Source organism: Desmodus rotundus, chromosome 13, assembly GCF_022682495.2.
Source record: "Desmodus rotundus isolate HL8 chromosome 13, HLdesRot8A.1, whole genome shotgun sequence".
Classification (NCBI taxonomy): Eukaryota; Metazoa; Chordata; class Mammalia; order Chiroptera; family Phyllostomidae; genus Desmodus; species Desmodus rotundus.
The window spans coordinates 44893211-44917963 of record NC_071399.1 but is presented as its reverse complement, the minus strand read 5'-3'; the positions used below and the strand labels follow the sequence as shown (position 1 = coordinate 44917963).

Here is a 24753-nt window from a genome sequence, read left to right as displayed (position 1 = left end):
GAACAAAACAGGAAGTATTTCCACAAGTCTTTGTTTCTCAGAGCTACCTAGTATTTACATTGACTATTTGTTTGCCCATTATCATTAATGTCTCTTCCTTTTGTTGGAGGAAAAAAAAAAAAAGATCTGAAGGAGAGAGAGTAGTTATGTGGGAGAGAAGTTTGTTTTCTTTTTTCAGAAACTTATTCTTTTCATGACACAATGCAGACTTTGAGCTTCCCTTTTAAGCCCACAATAATCTCATGTGAACCAAAATAACGCCCCCATTTAAGGATACCCTTGCTGCTTTTTCTTATTATCTTTGCCATGGAGGTATTTGCCCTGAAATCTGATGTCATGTTTGTTCAGACAACTCTGAGAAATTCCTGGTCTATCAAATACTCGTGAAGAGAAAGCAAGTTGGAAAAATTCAGAATGACAAGGAGTATGGATGGCCAGGTCCTTGGTGGTTAGGCTACAGTGATTGGCAAATACCAGAAACATCACAAAATCTAGCAACATATTTTTATTAGTTAACAACCTGACACCTTTGCATGTTTTCCACATTTTATTGGTTTATCTTTGACTTCCTTTCCTTATGAAAACAATATTTTAATAGTATTTGCTATGTAGAGAATAGAAAGATAATTTAAATCTTTTCTTTCTAGGTAAAAACTTACAGCTTCACAATTTATGGACAATGTTTTCCTTTTTTATTTCTTAGAATTGTTAAATGTGGAGAAATCTTTATCAACTTTCTTTCATATATGAGCTACATGATTTAAGGTCATTTAGAATTTTCTTGCACAGTGGCAAATCACTAAATACATAATTACATTTTCTGGAGGACTGAGCATTCCACAGCACTCACTTTTATTTTAAGAGTATGACCTTGATCTTTTCTTAACCTTTTAAAAAATATATATTTTATTGATTATGCTATTACAGCTGTCCCATTTTGTCTCCTCTTTATTCCCCTCTGCTGTGTACTTCCTCTCCCACTACCATTCCCCCACCTTAGTTCATGTCCAAGGGTCATACACATAAGTTCTTTGGCTTCTCCATTTCCCATACTATTCTTAATTTCCCCCTGTCTATTTTGTACCTACCATTTATGCTTCCTTTCCTCTGTAACTTTACCGAATTTTCTCCCTCCCCTTGCCTGCTGATAACCTCCATGTGATCTCTATTTCTGTAAATCTGTCCCTGTTCTAGTTGTTTGTTTAGTTCATTTTTTGTTTTTTATTTTTGTTTTTTTAGGTTTGGTTGTTGATAGTTGTGACTTTGTTGTAATTTTACTGTTCATATTTTTTATCTTCTTTTTCTTAGATAAGCCGCTTTAACATTTCATATAATAAGGGCTTGGTGATGATGAAGTCCTCTAACTTGACCTTATCTGTCCCTTTAAATGATAGCTTTGCTGGGTAGACTAATCTTGGATTACTTGGAGTCCTTGGAGTCCTTGCCTTTCATGACTTCAAATACTTCTTTCCCAGCCCCTTCTTGCCTGCAAGGTTTCTTTTGAGAAATCAGCTGGTAGCTTTATGGGAACTCCTCTGTAGGTTACTGTCTCCTTCTTCTCCTGCTACTTTTAAGATTCTTTTCTTATCTTTAATCTTGGGTAATGTAATCATGATGTGCTTTGGTGTGTGCTTCCTTGGGTCCAACTCTTTGGACTCTGAGCTTCCTGGACTTCCTGGAAGTCTATTTCCTTTGCCAGATTAGGGAAGTTCTTCTTCCTTATATTTTCAAATAAGTTTTCAATTTCTTTTTCTTCCTCTTCTCCTTCTGGCACCCTTACGATTCAGATGTTGGAATATTTGAAGTCGTTTAGGAGGTTCCAAAGCCTCTCCTCATTTTTTTAAATTCATTTTTTCTTCAATCTGTTCTGGTTGAATGTTTATTTCTTCCTTCTACTCCAAACCATTGATTTGAATCCAAGTTTCCCTCCCTTCATTGTTCATTCCCTGTATATTTTTCTTTATTTCCCTTTGTATAGCCTTCACTTCTTTATTTTGCATCCATACTCAACTATTTCTGTGAGCATCCTGATTCCTAGTGTTTTGAACTCTGCGTCTGATAGGTTAGCTATCTCTTCATCACTTAGTTGTACTTTTTCTGGTGCTTTGATCTGTTCTTTCATTTGGGCCATATATTTTTGTCTCCACTTGCCTGTTACATAGTAAGGGGCAGAGCCTTAGGGCAGGGCAACCCAGTCACTGTGTCATAGGGGAGGAGGCTGAAAGGAAACAATGCTGCTTGCTCAACTCTCCATTGGCTTTCACTCAGTTCCTCTGCTACCAGTTTAGATGAATGTTTCTTCTTTAACTCCTTGGTTGTCAGACTTCCATACAGTTCAATTTTCTAGCAGTTCTGGGTATTTTATTATTGTTGTTGTTGTCCTTCTTTTGGTTGTGTGAGGAGGCAAAGTGTATCTACCTATGCCTCCATCTTGCCAGAAGTCTCTCTTTTCTCAATCCTAAATATTCTCTAAATTAATGACTCTCATTAAGCAATGCATCATATATCCCATTGTAGTGGTGAATATGTTTTCTGTTTTCTTCATATGTTTCCCAACTTCCTCACTGGGGGCACTCAGTTTCACGTGGGGGAGAAGGTGTAGCCATACACAGTGCTTGCCCTGCACTGTCATTGTTGGCACTGTGGATAAGATGTCACCTCTTTGAGAAATGATGTCTCCCTGGTGAGAGAGTTCTGTAAGATGGCTGAGTTAGACCACCAATAGTTTTTCCTTACTACCTGAGGGGTGGCTGATTCATCAGAGTCTACTAAATGTTCATAACCCTCAGAAGTGTGGGTGCAATTTTCTCCCACTCAGGGCACCTCAAAGGTTGATCAAACTGGGGCATCAAGGGCACAGAGAGGCAGCACACCCGGAGAGATATTTTTCAATAAGGAACCTGAGATGCTTGCTGGGACGTCACACAGGCACAGCAGCCAAGCCATCAAAGAGGGAGGAGGTTGGACACGATTTGCTCCCACTTAGTGTACCTCATAGACTGATCAAAGAGTTGCAAAACGAGGTGGATTCTTGGTGCAGCCTGGCCAAATGTGCAGAGTGGACAGTGTGGGCCAAACAGTGCTCTAAGGGAGTGGGCTGGAAACTGGGCACCTGTGATTACTGTAGCCCAAACTCAGCCCCCATCCTTGCAGAACCACAGTAAAGGAAAAAAATGGAGCCCAGCTTCTTCTGCCTGCAGGATCTGGGAAGACCTGAAACGTCATCTTGAAAGGTTTGAAATCAGCAAGAGTCAAAAAATAAGACCAGCAACTTTGAGAAAATTGAGATGAATCTATTAAGAAGTCAGAAGGTAGAGAGGAACCAAGATGGCGGCGTAGGTAGACACACTGCGCCTCCTCGCACAACCAGAACTGACAGAGAATCGAACAGCAAGGGGGACCGACACCAAGGAAATAGAAAATAAACACTCATCCAGACTGGTAGGAGGGGCGGAGACGGGCACCAGGGTGGAGAGGACTCACGTGGCTGTGGCGGGACTGAGACTGGCGGAGTGTGGGACAAATGGCGCAGGCAGTCCGAGCACTAGCAGACCCTGCAGACCCACATTTGCACAGATAAACCCAGAGGGCCGGACTCAGAGTGGCGGAGAGTGGGGCAGGCAGAGTGGCGGGTAGCACCCTGCGGCACCACATTCGCCCACAGATAAACCTGACAAACGGCGGGCATCGAAGCAGACCGCGCAACCCAGGGCTCCAGCTCGGGGAAATAAAGCCTCAAACCTCTGATTGAAAGCGCCCCTGGGGGTTGGGGCGGCAGCAGGAGAGACTCCCAGCCTCACAGGAGAGGTTGTTGGAGAGACCCACAGGGGCCTAGAGTGTGCACAGGCCCACTTACTCGGGAACCAGCACCAGAGGGGCCCAGTTTGATTGGGTATTGGAGTGAAAGATTGAAATCCGGAGGAGAGTGAGGCGGGCGCCACTGCTCCCACTCGGCCCCTCCCCCACGTACAGCGTCACAGCCCAGCGACCAGCATTACCCCACCCCGGTGAACACTTAAGGCTCCGCCCCTTTAAGTAACAGACGAGCCAAGACAAACAAACAAACAAACAAAAATGGCCCAAATGACAGAACACGTCAAAGCTCCAGAAAAAATACAACTAAGCGAGGGAGAGAGAGCCAACCTATCGGATGCACAGTTCAAAGCACTGGTTATCAATATGCTCACAGACTTGGTTGAATCTGTTCGAAAACCAGATGAAAAAATGAAGCCTATGCTAAGAGAAACAAAGGAAAATGCACAGGGAACCAATAGTGATGAGAAGGAAACTGGGACTCAAATCAATGGTATGAACCAGAAGGAAGAAAGAAACATCCAACCAGAAAAGAATGAAGAAACAAGAACTTGGAAAAATGAGGAGAGGCTTAGGAACATCCAGGACATCTTGAAACGTTCCAACATCCGAATTATAGGGGTGCCAGAAGGAGAAGAGGAAGAACAAAAAATTGAAAACTTATTTGAACAAATAATGGAGAACTTCCCCGATCTGGCAATGGAAATAGACTTCTGGGAAGTCCAGGAAGCTCAGAGAGTCCCAAAGAAGCTGGACCCAAGGAGGAACACACCAAGGCACATCATCATTACATTACCAAAGATTAAACGCAAGGACCTACATCCAAGATTACTGTATCCAGCAAAGCTATCATTTAGAATGGAAGGGAAGATAAAGTGCTTCTCAGATAAGGTCAAGTTAAAGAAGTTCATCATCACCAAGCCCTTATTATATGAAATGTTAAAGGGAGTTACCTAAGAAAAAGAAGATCAAAAATAGGAACAGTAAAAATGACAACAAACTCACAGTTATTAACGACCACACATAAAACAAAAACGAGAGCAAACTAGGCAAACAACTAGAACATGAGGGTTGTCAATAAGGGAGTGGGAGGGGAAGGGGGGGGAAAGGTACAGAGAATAAGTAGCATAGATAATAGGTGGAAAATAGACAGGGGGAGGGTAAAAATAGTGTAGGAAATGTAGAAGCCAAAGAACTTATAAGTATGACTCATGGACATGAACTATGAGGGGGGAATGTGGGAGGGAGGGGGGTGGGCAGGATGGAGTGGAGTGGGGGGGGGAATGGGACAACTGTAATAGCATAATCAATAAATATATTTTTTTTAAAAATAAAATAAAAAGCTGATTGGGAAAAAAAAGTCAGAAGGTGAACACCAAAAGCTGAGACAAATTTCACTTTGCTATCCTTCAGAACTTGCATGTTTTGTCTTTATTTCTCTTATTCTGCTTATTTAGTTTTTTGGGGGGGGGTATTTTTATTGTATTATTGGGGTTTTTATTCTCCCTTTAATATTGCATTTTACTTTTTCTACTTTCACTTCTCTTGTATTCCAAATAACACACTACTCTTGATCTTTTACTTTTTATTCTTTTTATTCACCATATATATAATACTATTGTTATTCCAAATCCCACACAGTACCATTTTGCTGGTCTTAATCCAATTAACCAACATCCTGAGCTTTATTACTGCTGTGGTCAACTTTATTTTCTCTCACACTATGCCAAGTTTCTATCCTTTACTCTCACTATTTCTTCTCTATCTATCCTTGCATAAGCATTCTTTTTTCTTAAGTCAGGTCACATTCTTTTTCCCATCTAATAAGAAGCTTATTTCCTTTTCACCTTTTATAAACAGTGGCTAATTGGGTAAAATATCATGGTTATTGCTGTACTTCTCCAAAGGAACTCCTATTTGTTCACTACTTGCTTGTACTTTAAATCCCATAGAATAATCTCCCACTGTCTTACTCCATTTTGCCTTTGCCCTGCACTTGATCAGTTGAGTGAGGAATATTATTTCATTGTTTTCTCTCTCCTTTTTTTTATTTTATCCCCTACTCTCAACCTGGGTTTTATTCCTTACTCTTATTAGTTTACTTCCTCCATCCTTTCAAAATCATTTTTATTTACTGTAGACCTCTCATATTCATATTTAACTTTTCTACATATTCTTTTTCCCATTCCACCTTTATTAAATTTTATTCAGCTGTCATTGCCATAGTCCCAGCAGTGGTTTTTCTGAAAGTTTGCTCCCATTGGTATAGTACCTTTTCAATTTTACTTCAAACCTCATAATATACTTTTCTCTCTTCATACCCCATTGTTCACATTCCCCTTTCATGTTTTACATATGTTGTAAACATTGTTCTCTCCCTTTCCTCACCTTGGTTCTATCCCAACTCTTATAAATTTTCCTGCCTCTTAAAACATGACATTTTCCCCTCTTTTAGTCATCTCATATTCCCATGGCCATGTCTTATAATATCCACAATCACGCTTCACCTTTATTAATCATAGTTTAATTGTGATTGAGACTCCTGATGTGGGAAGTCTCACACAAGGGGGGTTCTTTTTGCTGGCATAATTTGGTTGTCTGGTAATACTGCTTTGTTAACCAACAACCATACAACAGCATACAAGTCGAGGTAGGAATTGTGAATACCAGAAAACTTGCTGGAGGGCAGTACCCACCAACAAAGGAGCCACCAACAGGAAAAGCCTAAGTACAACAACAGAGCCCACACAAACAGAAAAAAAGGCAACTCTAGAGCATTCAGACATGCACATCAAAGAGACCACACCACTGAATCCCACAGAACCCTACCACAGACGTTTACTCTATGAAGACACCTGGAGGAGCACAGCACTAGGAATCACAGAAACAAACAAAAAGAGTCACCTAAAATGGGGAGACAAAGAAAGAGGCTGCAATCAAAACTAATGGAAGATTCCCCAGTAAAAGAGCTAAATATAATGGATGCAAACAAATGATCAGATATAGAATTCAAAAGAAGGGTTATAAAGATGTTCAAGCAACTCAGTGACAACTACGAGGAACTGAGTGGTAACTACAACAGCAGTTTGGAAAAGGATGTAGAAACTATAAACAGAACCAGGAAATGAAGACTACAATTTCTGAAATAAAAAATACACAAGAAGGAATTACAAGCAGGCTGGATGAAGCAGAGGACCAAATTAGTGAGCTGGAAGGCAAAGTAGAGAGAAACACCAGGTAGAGCAGCTGTATTGAAAAAGACTAAAAAATATTGAGGGTGAGAGGTGGGGGTAGGTTGGGTGGGGAAAGTGGTGGTGGGAAAATGGAGAAAACTGTATTCAAACAACAATAAAAGAATGATTAAAAAAAGAACTTCTGTGAGCCCTGGCTGGTGTTGCTCAGTGAATTGAGCTTGGGCTGTGAACCAAAGGGTCACCAGTTCAATTCCCAGTCAGGCACATGCCTGGGTTGCAGGCCAGGTCCCCAGTGGGCACTATGTGAGAGGCAACCACACATTGATGTTTCTCTTCCTCTCCTTCTCCCTCCCCTCCTCTCTCTCTAAAAATAAAAAAATAAATAACCTTAAAAAAAAAAAGAACTCCTCTGAATATTAGGTGCTAGCATATTCAGAGTAGGTAAAAGGAGCTTTACATTTGTTCATATGGAAAAATAATACAATAACTAATAAAAATAAATGAATAAAAAATTTAAAAGTCAAATATTAATCAAAAAAATCAAAACAGAAATTTCCAATGCAAATTTAGAAAGAATAGTTTATGGGTAGTTTTTTTCTGTTGGTTTTTTAAAAAATATATTTATTGATTATGCTATTACAGTTGTCCCATTTCGCCCCCTCACTCCACTCCATCCTGCCCACCCGCTTTCTCCCACATCCCCCCCCCCCCCTCTAGTTCATGTCCATGGGTCATACTTATAAGTTCTTTGCTTCTACATTCCCTATACTATTCTTACCCTCCCCCTGTCTATTTTCTACCTACCATTTATGCTACTTATTCTCTGTACCTTTCCCACTCTCTCCCCTCCCACTCCCCTGTTGATAACCCTCCATGTGATCTACATTTCTGTGGTTCTGTTCCTGTGCTAGTTGTTTGCTTAGATTGCTTTCGTTTTGGTTTTAGGTGTGGTTGTTAATAACTGTGGGTTTGCTGTCATTTTTACTGTTCATATTTTTTATCTTTGTCTTAGATAAATCCCTTTAATATTTCATGTAATAAGAGCTTGGTGATGATGAACTCCTTTAACTTGACCTTATCTGAGAAGCACTTTATCTGCCCTTCCTTTCTAAATGATAGCTTTGCTGGATAGAGTAATCTTGGACGTAGGTCCTTGCCTTTCATGACTTGGAATACTTCTTGCCAGCCCCTTCTTGCCTGTAAGGTCTCTTTGGAGAAATCAGCTGAAAGTGTTATGGGAACTCCTTTGTAGGTAACTGTGTCCTTTTCTCTTGCTGCTTCTAAGATCCTCTCCTTCTGCTTAATCTTTGGTAATGTAATGATGATGTGCCTTGGTATGTTCCTCCTTGGGTCCAGCTTCTTTGGGACTCTCTGAGCTTCCTGGACTTCCTGGAAGTGTATTTCCTTTGCCAGATTAGGAAAGTTCTCCTTCATTATTTGTTCAAATAAGTTTTCAATTTTTCGTTCTTCCTCTTCTCCTTCTGGCACCCCTAAAATTCGGATGTTGGAACGTTTCAAGATGTCCTGGAAGTTTCTAAGCCTTTCCTCATTTTTCCGAATTCTTGTTTCTTCCTTCTTTTCTGGTTGGATGTTTCTTTGTTCCTTCTGGTCCACACTGTTGATTTGAGTCCCAGTTTCCTTCCCATCACTATTGGTTCCCTGTACATTTTCCTTTGTCTCTCTTAGCATAGCCTTCATTTTTTCATCTGGTTTTCGAACAGATTCAACCAATTCTGTGAGCATCCTTATCACCAGCGTTTTGAACTGTGCATCTGATAGGTTGACTATCTGTTCGCTGCTTATTTGTATTATTTCTGGAGCTTTGAAGTGTTCTGTCATTTGGGCCTTTTTTTTTTTTTTTTTTTTTTTGGTCTCAGTGCGCCTGTTACGTAAAGGGGCAGAGCCTTAGGTGTTGACCTGGGCGGGGTAACACTGGTCATTGCGCTGTGATGCTGTACGTGGGGGAGGGGCCAACAGGGAGCAATGGTGCTTGCTCCACTCTCTGCCAGATTTCAATCACTCCCTCTGCTACCCACAACCAAATTGGGCCCCTGTGGTGCTGATTCCCGAGTGGGTGGGCTTGTGCACACTCTCGGCCCCTGTGGGTCTCTCCAATGAACTCTCCTGTGAGGCTGGGAGTTTCTCCTGCTGCCGCCTCAACCCCCACAGGTGTTTTCAATCAGAGGTTTGAGGCTTTATTTCCCGGTGCTGGAGTCCTGGGTTGAGAGGTCTGTTTCACTCCCCCTCGATTCCTCTTGGTTTATCTGTGCACGAATGTGGGGCCACAGGGTCTTCCAGCCTCCACCCTGTGGGGTCTGACAGCTGCAGCCTTGCCTGCTCCGTTCCACAATCCACCACCTCACTGGGTCCACCAGCCGCCACCTTGCTGTGAGTACTCTCCGCCCCGGCTGCCCATTTCTGCCCCTCCTACCAGTCTGGATGAATGTTTCTTCTTTATCTCCTTGGTTGTCAGATTCCATACAGTTCGATTTTCTGTCATTTCTGGTTGATTTTTGTTTTTAAATTGTTGTTGTCCTTCTTTTGATTCTGCGAGGAGGCACAGTGTGTCCACCTATGCCTCCATCTTGGCTGGAAGCCTCGTTTCTGGGTAGTTTAAAACAAGGAAGTAATTAGATTTTTAATCCCCAAATTTTTCACATTCTAACATACATTGCATATAAATGACACACTGAAATTAGTCCACATTATATGATTCATTTTTAAATAACTGGAAATGATTTATCATAGACTTATGGTTCTGGCAACATAGAATGTTTAGTTTTTGAAAACTCCTGCTACTGAATTCTAAATAATAGTACAGGCATCCTTTCAACACTTGCAGGAAAGTAATAGCAATCCTCAAGGGCTAGAAATAAAAGAAAAGTAGACTACTTTAGCTGCCCACCAAAGAAAGAAAGTCAGTCATTTTTGAGCTGGGTTTGAGATGAGGATAACTGTATAACTGTAGATACATACTACACAAAAGTTTAAGTTTGGAATTGTCCTCTGCACCATACACATGTTTTGGGAACACTTATGCTAAGAAATTAACTTAAAAATTGGAACTGGACTGAAGCATCCAGTCCAGACTGAAGAAAACAAGACAAAAGCAAACAAAAACCTATTCCACAGAATATGTCCACACCCCATACCCCACTGTGGTATTTCCATAAAGCTCTGTGAAAGACAAACTCAGAATATGAAATTTTAAATACAATTCACCATGATATAGCATATACAATGCAGGACAATATTAAACTCCAAGAAATTCAGATATAAACTATAAAATTTGCTTAAAATGATTAAAGATAGAAAAGAAGATATTTAAGAAAAATCAGGCTTGAAAAAGAACCAAATACTACTTCTAGAAATGACAAGTACCGTGAAAAATTAAATACTCAATGGACAATTTAAATACTTGAATAAATACATCTGAAGTGAGGTTTAGTAAATAGAATGATAAATATGAGAAAATTGTCCAGAATACAAAATAAAAAGTTAAAGACATGGGAAATATGAAAGAGAGGCTAAGCAACATGGATGACAAATACATTTCCAGGAGATACAAGAGAACAATGGATGAGATCATCCAAAATTGATCCAAAACATGAATCCTTAGATTCGGGAAGTAAAACAAACCTTGTATAGAGTAAGTTCAATGAGATACAAATCAAAATTCATTAAGGCAAAACTAATCTTAAAAGTAACCAGAGGAAAAGAAAACAAATGGGTATGAAAGGATAAAAAGGTAGACAGTGAAATTCTAAGCCACAACAATTGAAAGTAGAAAAAAAAATAGAATAATATCCTCAAATAACTGGCAACCTAGAATTTTTTTAAAATATATAAGTAAAACATCAAGGCAAAATAAATATATCTTCATTTAGAAAGACAAAAGGAGTTACCATAAATAGACCCTCACTGTCAGGTCTTCCTAAAGATATAATTCAGAAAAAGGAAATTCAATGTAGAAGGAAGGAATGAGATACAAGAAGCAACAGTGAGCAAAGAAACTTAAAAATATGGTATAAATCTAAATAATTGATTGTTCGAAACAAAAATTAACAACTAATTGGGGTTTACAAAAGCAAGGTGGTTCTAAAATGCTAAATGGTAGTAACATGTAGGATGGAGAGATATTCTCAGGCATTGCATTTAACCAAGAGAAAGGCAGCAACATTGATTCATTTTAGACTTGTTAAGTAGACATGTGGGAAATGTAACGGTTATTGTTAAAGTAGAGAAATAATATATAAAACTTCAGAATTAACATGGGGAAACCTATATTATAACTATTGATCCTAAAAGGATCAATAAAGGGTAAAAAATGAAATATACAAACATAAAGAAAGGTGAATAGAAAGCACCAAACAAGACACCTTGAAATATAGTGGTTATCAAATTGTATTTTAAAAATCTATTTGTTTTCATATAGCAACACACATAAATATAAAAGTACCTATAGATTGAAGTAAATGAATACAAACATATTGGGTTGGCCAAAAAGTTTGTTTGTTTGTTTTCCACAAGATGGCTCCAATAGCACTTAACTATCTTTAACTTCATTCGAAACAATTTTGTTAGACTGTATTGTGACAGCTGTCATATTACTGTGGATTTAAAAAAATACTTAGCAGAGAACCAAGATGGAGGTATAGGTAGATACACTGCGCCTCCTCGCACAACCAGAACTGACAGAAGATCGAACGGCAAGGAAGTCCGACACCAAGGAGATAAAAAATAAACATTCATCCAGACCGGTAGGAGGGGTGGAGATAGGCAGCAGGGGAGGAGAGGACTCGCATTGCTGTGGAGGGACCCAGACTGGTGGAGTGTGGGATGAACGGGGCAGGCAGTCTGACCACTAGCAGACCCTGCAGCCCTACATTCGCACACAGATAAACCGAGAGGGCCAGACTCAGAGTGGCGGAGAACGGGGCAGGCAGAGCGGCGGGTAGTACCCCGCAGCCCCACATTCGCGCACAGATAAACCCGGACAAATGGCGGGGAGCTAAGCAGACCGCGCAACCCAGGGCTCCAGCGTGGGCGGGGGATAAAGCCTCAAACCTCTGATTGAAAACACTCGTGGGGGTTGGGGCAGTAGCAGGAGAAACTCCCAGCCTCACATGAGAGGTCATTGGAGAGACCCACAGGGGCCTAGAGTGTGCACAAGCCCACCCACTCGGGAACCAGCACCAGAGGGGCCCAATTTGATTGTGTGTAGCAGAGGGAGTGATTGAAATCCGCTGGAGAGTGGAGCAAGTGCCATTGCTCCCTGTGGGTCCCTCCCCCATGTACAGCATCACAGCGCAGCAACCAGCGCGTCACCCCACCCCGGGGAACACCTAAGGCTCCGCCCCTTTAAGTAACAGACACGCCAAGACAAAAGAAACAAACAAACAAAAAAAGGCCCAAATGACAGAACACTTCAAAGCTCCAGAAATAATTCAACTAAGCAGTGAACAGAGAGCTAACCTATCAGATGCACAGTTCAAAACGCTGGTGATAAGGATGCTCACAGAATTGGTTGAATTTGGTAGAAAACTAGATGAAAAAATGAAGGCTATGCTAAGAGAGACAAAGGAAAATGTACAGGGAACCAATAGTGATGGGAAGGAAACTGGGACTCAAATCAACAGTGTGGACCAGAAGGAACAAAGAAACATCCAACCAGAAAAGAAGGAAGAAACAAGAATTCGGAAAAATGAGGAAAGGCTTAGAAACTTCCAGGACATCTTGAAACGTTCCAACATCCGAATTTTAGGGGTGCCAGAAGGAGAAGAGGAAGAACGAAAAATTGAAAACTTATTTGAACAAATAATGAAGGAGAACTTCCCTAATCTGGCAAAGGAAATACACTTCCAGGAAGTCCAGGAAGCTCAGAGAGTCCCAAAGAAGCTGGACCCAAGGAGGAACATACCAAGGCACATCATAATTACACTACCCAAGATTAAGCAAAAGGAGAGAATCTTAGAAGCAGCAAGAAAACAGGACACAGTTACCTACAAAGGGGTTCCCATGAGACTGTCAGTTGATTTCTCAAAAGAGACCTTACAGGCAAGAAGGGACTGGCAAGAAGTATTCCAAGTCATGAAAGGCAAGGGCCTACATCCAAGATTACTGTATCCAGCAAAGCTATCATTTAGAAAGGAAGGGCAGATAAAGTGCTTCTCAGATAAGGTCAAGTTAAAGGAGTTCATCATCACCAAGCTCTTATTACATGAAATATTAAAGGGATTTATCTAAGACAAAGATAAAAAATATGAACAGTAAAAATGACAGCAAACCCACAGTTATTAACAACCACACCTAAAACCAAAACAAAAGCAATCTAAGCAAACAACTAGCACAGGAACAGAACCACAGAAATGTAGATCACATGGAGGGTTATCAACAGGGGAGTGGGAGGGGGAGAGAGTGGGAAAGGTACAGAGAAAAAGTAGCATAAATGGTAGGTAGAAAATAGACAGGGGGAGGGTAAGAATAGTATAGGGAATGTAGAAGCAAAGAACTTATAAGTATGACCCATGGACATGAACTAGAGGGGGGGGGGGGGGATGTGGGAGAAAGCGGGTGGGCAGGATGGAGTGGAGTGAGGGGGCGAAATGGGACAACTGTAATAGCATAATCAATAAATATTATTTAAAAAAGAATAATTTTAAAAAATACTTAGCAAAACTGGTGAATTTTTGTATATCCATTTTAATATTGAAGATGGAAGAAAATGCACATTTTTGTCATATTATGCTTTATTATTTCAAGAAAGTTAAAAATGGAACTGAAACACAAAAAAATATTTGTGCAGTATATGGAGAAGGTGCTATGACTGATCAAATGTGTCAAAAATGGCTTGCAAATTTTTATGTTGGAGGTTTCTCATTGGATGATACTCCACAGTCAGGTAGACCAGTTGAAGTTGATAGCAATCAAATTGAGACGTTAATTGAGAATGATCAACATTATACTATGCACAAGATAGCCAACATACTCAAAATATCCAGATCAATACAGTTATTGATGAAAATGAAAAATGTATCTTTTATTTTATGGAAAAAAACTAAACTATCTTTTTCGCCAACTCAATATATGCCAAGCCAAATTAGCTAAAATAAAACTAGAAAAATCATTTTACATATAAAATAAACCCAAATTAATAAAAGGGAATATTCCCCCAAGAAGATATAAAATTTTGTATTTGTATATGCCTACTATGATTACCTCAATTTACATTCAATCCACAAAGGCATTTTAGCTCAGCTTTCTCAGAAACTGACAGATCAAACAACAAAACAATCAGGCTGGAGAGAAAAGCTTGAAACACTATTCACTAATTTGGTCCAATAGAGCTAAGCAAATATATATTTTTCTCAAAGATATATTGTCATGGGGCTTTATCTCTGAGCCCCGCGTCTGCAATGGATGAGAATAAGTCTACCAAGACATGATCTGCTTGGGGAGGAGAAGTTACCAATCTCTCAAAGGAGAAGGGCCAAGAGCCTTTTCCTCTATAGGCTTTTATTAGGTTCATTTTGCACAGGAATATAGATAAAGCTCATCAATCATTGTCAGGCAGTAAGGGTCAAATAACACATAACTTGTACAGAACTTTGAGGGCTTATTCTGAGTTACGGTCAGTTAGTTAAAGGGCTATAAAACTAGGAGACAGACTCATTTCAGGCCTGGACCCTTATCATTTAAGCTGAGGGTATAAATAAAGCAGGTTTCACAGGATTTTATGCATTCTGTCTTAGGCCTGATTCCCCAGGGAATCTGCCCCTCCCAGCACAGGACTGCACTGCCCTCTATTATTGTTTCAGGCTCAAGTCAGGCAGAGGAAGTAAGGTAGCCAAGAGATTAGGAGACTTCTTGCAGACAGAATGAGGACTCAGGCTATGTCAAAGCCGAGGAGCGAGGGTCCATCACCCCCTTTTTCTATAGCCCCTGAGTCCTTCCCTGTGGGCCTTTTCTATGACCATGCCTATGTTAGGTTGTTCCTCCCTTGAGGAATCTTACCCGTCATTGATAACTGGTCAAGCTCAGGGTCAAGCAGGGTAAAATGGGCAGAGATGGCACTCCTGCCAGGGAGGTAAGCTTTGTCTCCTTAATGGCTTATGGTCCCAAGGTCTCTGACTCAGCCTTAACCATGGGGGTTTACAGCTTCTGAAACCAGGCAGGGCAGTTCCCAACAATATATAAAATATTTGTGAACTCTAAATTATAATATGCCACAAAGCAAATCTCAATAAATATCAAAAAGGCTGTATCACACAAATCACAGTGCAAATAAATGAGAAATCAATAACATAGGTAAACTTCAGAAAAAATGTATGACTCAAAAATCTACTTTCCCCTGGTTGGTGTGGCTCAGTGAATTGAGTGCTGGCCTGAGAACCAAAGGGTCACCAGGTCGATTCCCAGTCTAGGGCACATGCCTAGGTTGCAGGCCAGGTCCCCAGTAAGGGGCATGAGAGAAACATCAATGTGTGGTTGCCTCTCCTCTCTTTCTCCTCTCTTTCTCCTCCCTTTTCCCACTCTCTAAAAAATAAATAAATAAATTTTTAAAAAATCTACTTGTAAATAATTCGTGGGTCAGTGAGTGAAAAATACTGAAATGTTAAAGCACTTTATATGAACAATTATGAAAATACTATATCAAATTTGCGAAGTACAGGTACAGTGAGAAATTCATACTTAAAAGCTTATATAACTAAAGAATAATCACTGTAAAGCCATGAGCTAAGGACTAAACTCAATAATTTAGGAAAATAAAAATAAATAATTCAAAATAAAATACAGAACTAAACATGAGACCAATGTTTAATAAGGAACTAGAGTTTTCTTCCTAATTTTGTATAGAAAAAAAAAAGCTATTCTTTTCCCTGATTAAAAAATCTCTACCACTTGGGTGAGAAGAACCTGGGATTCTGGAAAAGTGTTTATTAGAGAACATCTTTCAAGAAACAAAACTAACATATTTTTCTTCAATTCAGCCAACAGTGGCAGTAGGAACCCAGTATGAGCTAGGTCCTGGGATGAAAAGCTAAACATGCTACAGGATTCACAAGCTACCACACTCTTGTTTTTTTGGTTTGTTTGTTTGTTTTTCTCTCTCTCTCTTTAAAGCATTCTTGCTTCCCTAGATTTGTGTGTTGTTCATTTTTGCTCAGAAGTTATCAAGGGGCTATCTGTCCCATAGTTTATGTGGCAACTTATATTGCTGAAGCATGTTGCTTGGGAATGGGAAAGTGGGGGAAAATGACTCTGGACTACCTCCTATAGATCCACATCAAGGAAAATTGTTTGCTTGCTTTATAGAAGTATCATATTTTGCCATGTATAATCAGTGCCCATGTTTTGTATGCATTATACACAGATTATTACACCCATGGTGTGACATTATTACACCCATGTATAATGCACATCCTTATTTTTCCCTCAAAAGTTTGGGCAAAAAAGTGCATATTATACATGGCAAAATCCAATTCTAAGGACAAAGTGGAAGGATCAAAGACAACATACACAGGGAAATTCAAAATAGGAGGAACCACTAAGATGTGTACTGAGATGTGCCTACTAGCCAGTCTACAAAGGCATTCATCACTCAGAGAAGATTAAAATACTTTTAAATATATATTTATGGGCCTAAAATCTGAATTCAATTTCACATTTACTGTAAAGAATCAAAGGCATCATCTGGTGAAATTATACACATAATAAATTCCACTGCTAGGCTATTCTGGTCCCTGAGGCCTTGGGTAAATTTCAAATCTCAGGCAAAGTGTCTTTATTTTACTATTTTAGTACAGTATTTTTAATCCTTTCTCAAATATATTAACAGTCAAAGAAAATAAATTAATAGGAATAGCTTTCCATGGGATTCTTAAGCCAGGGGAGGGAAAAATAAAGCAAGCGCTTGTTTGCATCTCTTACTTTCTGGACAGTCTGAAGGCCAAATCTGGATCCAGTAATAGTGGCCTCCAACCAAACTTCTACTGATTCTGCTTCATAAGGTGGAACCACAAGTCACAACGTTGAGGCAATAGCATATTAAATGGCTCATGAGCTTTCAGTAGAAATTCACATAATCAACATTGGTGATGAGTTCATTTATGTGCTTTCTAGTTAATTACAAAGCATATCCTCCCAGCAGCTTTTATTTAGCAGTCCCAGATGCTTCCAAAAACGATGTAATGTCCTACACAGGGATGTAAGTACTTCACCAGAATTAGAACAGCATAGCTGAGCAATCTAAAAGTGGTTTTGTAATTTCTAAAGCCTTATATAATTCCAGACTCTAGATATAAAATGCATTGATTGCTACAGTGGTCCAAATTGATGGCCATCATTTACATTTTTAAAATTTATTTATTTATTTTTATTCATTTACAATTGTCTGCATTTTCTCCCCATCCCTCCCCCCACCCCAGCCAGTCCCACCTCCCTCCTCCACCTCTACCTTACCCCTTGATTTTGTCCTTGTGTCCTTTATAGTAGCTCCTATAGACCCCTCTCCCCACTATCCCCACCCCACTCCCCTCTGGCTATTGTTACAATGTTCTTAATTTCAATGTCTCTGGTTGTCTGCTTTTATTTTGTTTGCTTTTTTCTTTTGTTGCTCACCTTTAACTGGAACATAATCAACATCATTTACATTTTAAAGTAAGACGGTGACTCGACTAATACACTGGGATAATGGCCTTAGCTTATTTGATTCAATTAATTAATCAGTTAATTTTATTTCAAATGTGTATGAAGTCTCCACTATCTAATTGACTACACTGGATAAAAAGCAAAAATACAATTTCTTCAGATACCCAAAAGTAGAATTGCTGGGTCATAAGGTAGTTATATTTTTAATTTTTTGAGGAATCCCCAAACTGTTTTGCACAGTGGCTATACCAATTTGCAATTGCACCAACAATGCACAAGGGTTCCCTTTTCTCCACATCCTCACCAATACTTGTTGTTTGTTGATTTATTGACGATACCCATTTTGACAAGTGTGAGGTGAAAACACTAATTTGAAAAGATATATGGATCCCTACATTCACTTGCAGCATTATTTACAATAGCCAAGATATGGAAGCAACCTAAATGTCCATCAACAGACAGTTGGATAAATAAATTGTGCTATATATATTGCCCAGCCATAAAAAAGAATTGAAATCTTACCTTTTGTGACAATATGGATAGAACTAGAGGGTATTGAGCAAAGTGAAAAAAATCAGACAAAGAAAAATACCATATGATTTCACTTATATGTAGAATCTAAAGAATAAAATAAGTGAACATGCAAAACAGAAACAAACTCATAGAAACAGAGAACAAATTGATGGTTGCCAGATGAGAGGGGGTCAAGGGGGTGGGTAAAAAAGGTGAAGCAACTAAGAATTAGATAGAGAACATGATGACAGCTACTAGTGGTGGGGGGTTTAGGGGGTGGAGGGTTTAAGCAAAAAGGAAAAAGGGCTCATGGACATGGACAGCAGTGTGGTAATTTCAAGGGGGAGAGAAGCATAAGGAGGTTAGATGGCAATGGAAAATTACAATTAAAAATTCTAAAAAGAAGTACAAATTGGTATTATAAAATAGTCACAGGGATGTAAAGTACAGCATAGGATATATAGTGAACAATATTGTAATAACTCTGTACAGTGCTAGGTGGGTACTAGACTTATCATGGGAGATTACTACATAAGCTTTATAAATGTCTAACCACTATGCTGTATACCTGAAACTAATATAAAATAAAATAGAATGTCAACTGTAATTAAAATATAAAAAATAAAGGCAGTAAGATATGGTACCTTGTCTCTAAAGAGTTTATAACCTAGTAAGGGGAATGGGATGTATAGAGCATATATCCAAATGTCCAGTGAAATGTGATGCAGGCTATGGTAAAAACACAAAAACCCAATCTTGTAGAGGAACAGACATTTTCAGACTCATGATCTAAGCACTTTACTAGGTTCATACAAAGCCCCTTCTAATGTGTGAATCAAATGCATGGTTATCCAAAATTTTCTTGGCCACACTGGAGAAACTCATGTGTTTAGGAGGCAACCCATGGCTCTGGTTTTTAGAACATTTCCTCCAAATTTTTAGCTGAAATCTGCCCTGTGATAGGCAAAATAATAGCTTCCCAATGATGTCCAGATCCTAATCCCCAGAACCTGGGAGCCTGTTAACCTACATGGCAACAGAGACTATATAGATATTAGTTAGGGCATGCAGCTCCCAGGTAGCTACAAAGACCCCTGGGATGCAGAGCTCATTCCTTCACGAGCACAAGACTGCCATCAGAGCCCTGATTGTGTTCCTTTGATGGGCTATCATCTGTGTACAAGACATTTCATCTATGGAATACTGAGTATTCTCATCTGTAAAATGAAAATGATAATAGATACCACATGGAGACACATAATATCAAATTAGCTCATGCATATGCAAACTCATTGTATTTATAAAGCACTATATCAGTTTAAGCTGATGAGTAAAGTACTCTGCTAGATGAGAGGTGAGTAAAAAGGAGAGAAGGGGAAGGAAGGGGAGAAAAGGAAAGAAAAATATCCTCCATAGAAACTTGACATCCAGTTGGTGATATGAAACTACTTAAACTTTTCAGTAGAGATGTCACACAAAAAGGGATTAAGTAAGGCTCAAAAGGAGTGGTTGAGCTCACCTCACATTCATTAGGCTGGGTACTGTGACAAAAACTGAAAATAAATATTGACAAGGATGTGAAAAATTCAGAACCTGTATGTGCTGCTGGTGGGAATACAGCATCATGCAACCACGATAGAGAGCAGTATGGATGTTCCTCACAATTAGTAAAAATAAAGTTAACATATGGTCCAAGAATTCCTCTTCTGTGTATATATTCAAAAGAACTAAAAGTAGACTCTCATAGTATAAGAAAACGATCTGCTTGGCAATGAAATGTAACCCAGCCCTATCAGGAAATAATCCCAAGGACGGAGTGTAACCAGACCAATCACACTTTTCATTCCCTTGCATTGGCAACATTTTTTCTTTGTTAATCTGTAAGAAGTAATCAGCAACATCCTTTCCTCTGTTATCTGAAAAAAGCAATCATCTAAAGCAAACCTGAAGCATAATGAATGAGAACCCTCTTTGATGTATGTTATTAGAAAGCAATAAAAGCCTGTCCAGGCAAGGTTCAGGGCACTCTCTCACTCAGAGAGTGGCCGTGCCATCCCTTTTTGTCCACAGGACTTCTGGAGTCTGTGTGAATTTGTTCGTTGAAAGCACAACACTGTGGACACTGCTGGCTGGAGTCCACATCATCTGGCACCCAGAACAGGGACCCAGGGCTGTGAGCTATCATTGCTAAACCTCTGGTAAATGGAGTAAGATTTCTAATGTTGTTACATCATAAGGATTCTACTCAAAAAGACTTTAAATTGATTGTTTAAATAGGGAAAAAGATCTCACTCCACTCAGAGAGTAAAAAGTGCAGGAAGAAAAACAATGAGAATATGTGTCTTTTAACCACTCCGAATCCTCCTTCTGGAGGCCCAGGGACTGCTTCAGTCCTGGGAAAAAGCCATGCCAGGTTTAGAATCCTCCCTCCCTCTTCTCCAGGATCCCTAAAGTTGTAAAGGGCACTAGATAATGAGACTTCTCAGTTGTTGTTTTTTTTAGATTTTCTTTTTTTTTCTTTTTTTTTAATTTTAATTTTTTTATTTTTATATTGTTATTCAATTACAGTTGTGTGCCTTTTCTCCCCAACCCGCCACCCCACCCCAGATGAACCCCCTCCCTCCCCCACCTCCACCCTCCCCTTAGATTTTGTCCATGTGTCCTTTCTACTAATTCCTGTAATCGCCTCTCCCCACTGTTCCCTCCGCATTCCCCCTGACGATTGTTAGATTGTTCTTAACTTCAATGTCTCTGGTTATATTTTGTTTCCTTTTTTCTTCTATTTATTATGTTCCAGTTAAAGGTGAGATCATATGGTGTTTGTCTCAGGTCACCTGGCTTATTTCACTTAGCATAATGCTCTCCAGTTCCATCCATGCTGTTGCAGAGTATAAGCTCCTTCTTTCTCTCTGCTGCATAGAATTCCATTGTGTAAACATACCATAGTTTTTGGATCCACTCCTTTGCTGATGGGCACTTAGGTTGCTTCCAGTACTTGGCTATTGTAAATTGTGCTGCTAGGAACATTGGGGTGCACAGGTTCTTTTGGATTGGTGTTTGAGGGTTCTTAGGGTATAATCGAGCAGCAGAATTGCTGGGTCAAAGGGCAGTTCCATTTTTAGTTTTCTGAGGAAATTCCATACTGTTTTCCACAGTGGCCTCACCAGTCTGCATTCCCACCAACAGTGCACTAGGATTCCCTTTTCTCCGCATCCTCTCCAACATTTGTTTGAGGATTAGTTTATATTGGCCACTCTGACTGGTGTGAGATGGTACATCATTGGGGTTTTAATTTGCACCTCTCTGATGGCTAGTGATGCTGAGCATCTTTTCATATATCTCTGGGCCCTCTGTATGTCTTCCTTGGAGAAGTGTCTGTTCAAGTCCTTTGTCCGTTTATTAATTGGGTTGTTTGTCTTCCTGGATTAGAGTTGTGTGAGTTCTTTATATATTTTGGAGATCAGGCCCTTGTCTGAGGTATCCTTGGCAAATATGTTTTCCCATTCTGTTGGTTCTCTTTGTAATTTAGTGCTGCTTTCCTTAGCCCTGAAGAAGGTTTTTATTTTGATGAGGTCCCATTTGTTTATTCTTTCCTTTATGTCCCTTGCTTTAGAGGACATGTCTATGAGGATGTTTCTGCACGGAATTTCTGAGATTTTCCTGCCAATGTTTTCCTCTAGGACTTTTATGGTGTTACGACTTATATTTAAGTCTTTTATCCATCTTGAGTTTATTTTCGTGTATGGCGTAAGTTGGTGATAGAGTTTCATTTTTTTGCATGTAGCTGTCCAGATCTTCCAACACCATCTGTTGAACAGGCTATTTTTGCTCCATTTTATGCTCCTGCCTCCTTTGTCAAACATTAATTGCCCATAGAGAATAGGGTTTATTTCAGGGCTCTCTGTTCTCTTCCATTGGTCTATGTGCCTGTTTTTATGCCAGTACCAGGCTGTTTTCATTACTGTGGCCTTGTAATACAGTTTGATATCAGGTATTGTGATCCCTCCTGCTGTGTTCTTCTTTCTCAAAATTGCTGCAGCTATTCAGGGTCTTTTATGGTTCCATATGAATTTCTGAAATGTTTGTTCTATATCTGTGAAATATGTCATGGGTACTCTAATAGGGATTACACTGAATCTATAAATTGCTTTGGGTAGTATGGCCATTTTGATGATATTAATTCTTCCAATCCATGAGCATGGTACATGCTTCCATTTGTTTGTGTCTTCCTTAATTACTTTCCTCAATGTTGTGTAGATTTCTGTGTACAGGTCTTTTACCTCCTTGGTTAGGTTTATTCCTAGGTACTTTATTTTTCTTGTTGCTATATCAAATGGGATTTTTTCCCTGATTTCTGTTTCTGCAGTTTCGTTCTTGCTATACAGGAATGCCTTTGATTTCTGAGTATTGACTTTGTATCCAGCTGTTTTCCCAAATTCATTTATTAGGTCGAGTATTTTTTTTGGTGGAGCACATAGGATTTTCCATGTATACTATCATGTCATCTGCAAACGGTAACAGTTTCATTTCCTCCTTTCCAATTTGGATGCCTTTTATTTCTTTTTCTTGTCTGAGTGCTGTACTTCCAATACTATATTGAATAGGAGTGGTGAGAGAGGGCATCCTTGTCTTGTTCCTGATGTTAGTGGGAAAGCTGTAAGATTTGTCCTTGAGTATGATGTGGGCTGTAGTTCTCTCATATATGGCCTGTATTACGTTCAGGAATGCTCCCTTTATTCCTACTTTGCTGAGTGTTTTTTATCAGAAATGGGTGCTGTATCTTATCAAATGCTTTTTCTGCATCTATTAATATGTTCATGTGATTTTTGTCTTTGCTGTTTTTGATGTGATGTATTATGTTTATTGATTTGTGAATATTGTACCATCCTTGCATTCCTGGGATGAACCCCACTTGGTCATGGTGTATGATCTTTTTAATGTATTGTTGGATGCAGTTTGCCAATAATTTGTGGAGAATTTTAGCGTCTATGTTCATCAGCGATATTGGCCTGAAGTTTTCTTTCTTCATTGTGTCTTTATCTGGTTTTGGGATTAGGATGATGCTGGCTTCATAAAAAGAGTTCGGGAGTCTTCCATCAGTTTGGATTTTTTCGAATAGTCTGTGAAGGATAGGGGTTAGCTCTTTCTTAAGTGCTTTGTAGAATTCTCCCGTGAAACCATATGGTGCAGGGGTTTTGTGTATTGGGAATTTTTTGATGACTGCTTCAATTTCGTCTGCTGTTATTGGTCTGTTCAGATTTTCTGGTTCTGCTTCATTCAGTTTTGGAAGATTATATTTTTCTAGAAATCTGTCCATTTCACCTAGGTGTTCAAATTTCTTGGCATACACTTCTTCGTAGTAATTTCTTACAATCCTTTGTATTGCTGTGGTATCAGTTGTAATCTCTCCTCTTTCAATTCTAATTTTGTTTATTTGCATCCTCTCTCTTTTTTTCTTGATGAGCCTACTTAAAGGCTTGTCAATTTTGTTTATCTTTTCCAAGAACCAGCTCCTGGATTCATTGATCCTTAGAATTGTGCTTTTAGTCTCTATGTTATTTAACTCCGCTCTGATCTTGGTTATTTCCTTCCTTCTGTTTGCTCTGGGCTGTCTTTGTTGTTGTTCCTCCACTTCTTGTAGGCTTCAGATAGGGTTGTTTGTTTAAAATGTTTCTATCTCTTTAAGGTAGGCCTGAATTGCTATGAACTTCCCTCTCAGGACTGCCTTTGCTGTGTCCCATAGGTTTTGGGTTGTTGTGAGTTCATTTTCATTTGTTTCCAGAGTTTTTGATTTCTTCCCTAATCTCATTCTTGACCCAGTCATTGTTTAATAGCATGCTATTCAGTCTCCATGATTTTTAGTGTTTTGGGTTTTTTCCTTTGGGGTTGATTTGTAGTTTCAGTCCCTTGTGGTCAGAGAAAATGCTTGATATGATTTCAATTTTCTTGAATTTGTTGAGTCTTGCTTTCTGTCCTATCATGTTCTGTATCATTGAAAAAGTTCCATGTACCTTGAAAAGAATGTGTATTTTGCTTCTTTGGGATGAAAAGCTCTGTATATATCAGTTAAGTCCATTTCCTCTAGGGTATTGTTAAGTGACACAATATCCTTTTTGATATTTTGTTTGGAAGTCCTGTCTATTTTTGACAGTGGGGTGTTAAAAGTCCCCTACTCTAATTGTGTTGCTGTCAATATATTTCTTGAAGTCCTCTAAGATTTTCTTTATGTATTTGGGTTCTCCTATATTAGGTGCATATATATATATATATATATACACTGTTTATGTCTTCTTGGTCGATTCTTCCTTTGAGTATTATGAAGTGACCTTCTGGGTCTCTCTTTATGGCCCTTCTTTGGAAGTCTATTTTATCCGAGATGAGTATTGGTACCCCAGCTTTTTTTCCTGTCTATTTGCTTGGAAAATTTGTTTCCAGCCCTTCACTTTCAGTCTGTGTAGGTCTTTTGTACTGAGATGGGTCTCTTGTAGGCAGCCTATGTGTGGGTCATGTTTTCTTATCCATTCAGCTATTCTATGTCTTTTGATTGGAGCATTTAATCCATTTACGTTTAAGGTTATTATCG

General features: G+C 39.3%; 1 protein-coding gene across 6 annotated transcripts in view; it reads right to left on the bottom strand.

The window, feature by feature from the left end:
• The window catches only part of LOC112311277 (zinc finger BED domain-containing protein 4), a 266073-nt gene that overhangs the window by 209139 nt on the left and 32181 nt on the right, over positions 1–24753 (bottom strand). For 2 of the 6 annotated variants that reach the window (XR_008425927.2, XR_008425924.2), the window contains one exon: positions 8968–9611. The exons of the other annotated variants lie outside the window; for them this stretch is intronic. The gene's annotated coding sequence lies outside the window, so the exon portion shown is untranslated. Of the gene's footprint in view, positions 1–8967; positions 9612–24753 lie in introns of those variants that run through there. 6 annotated transcript variants of the gene reach the window in all.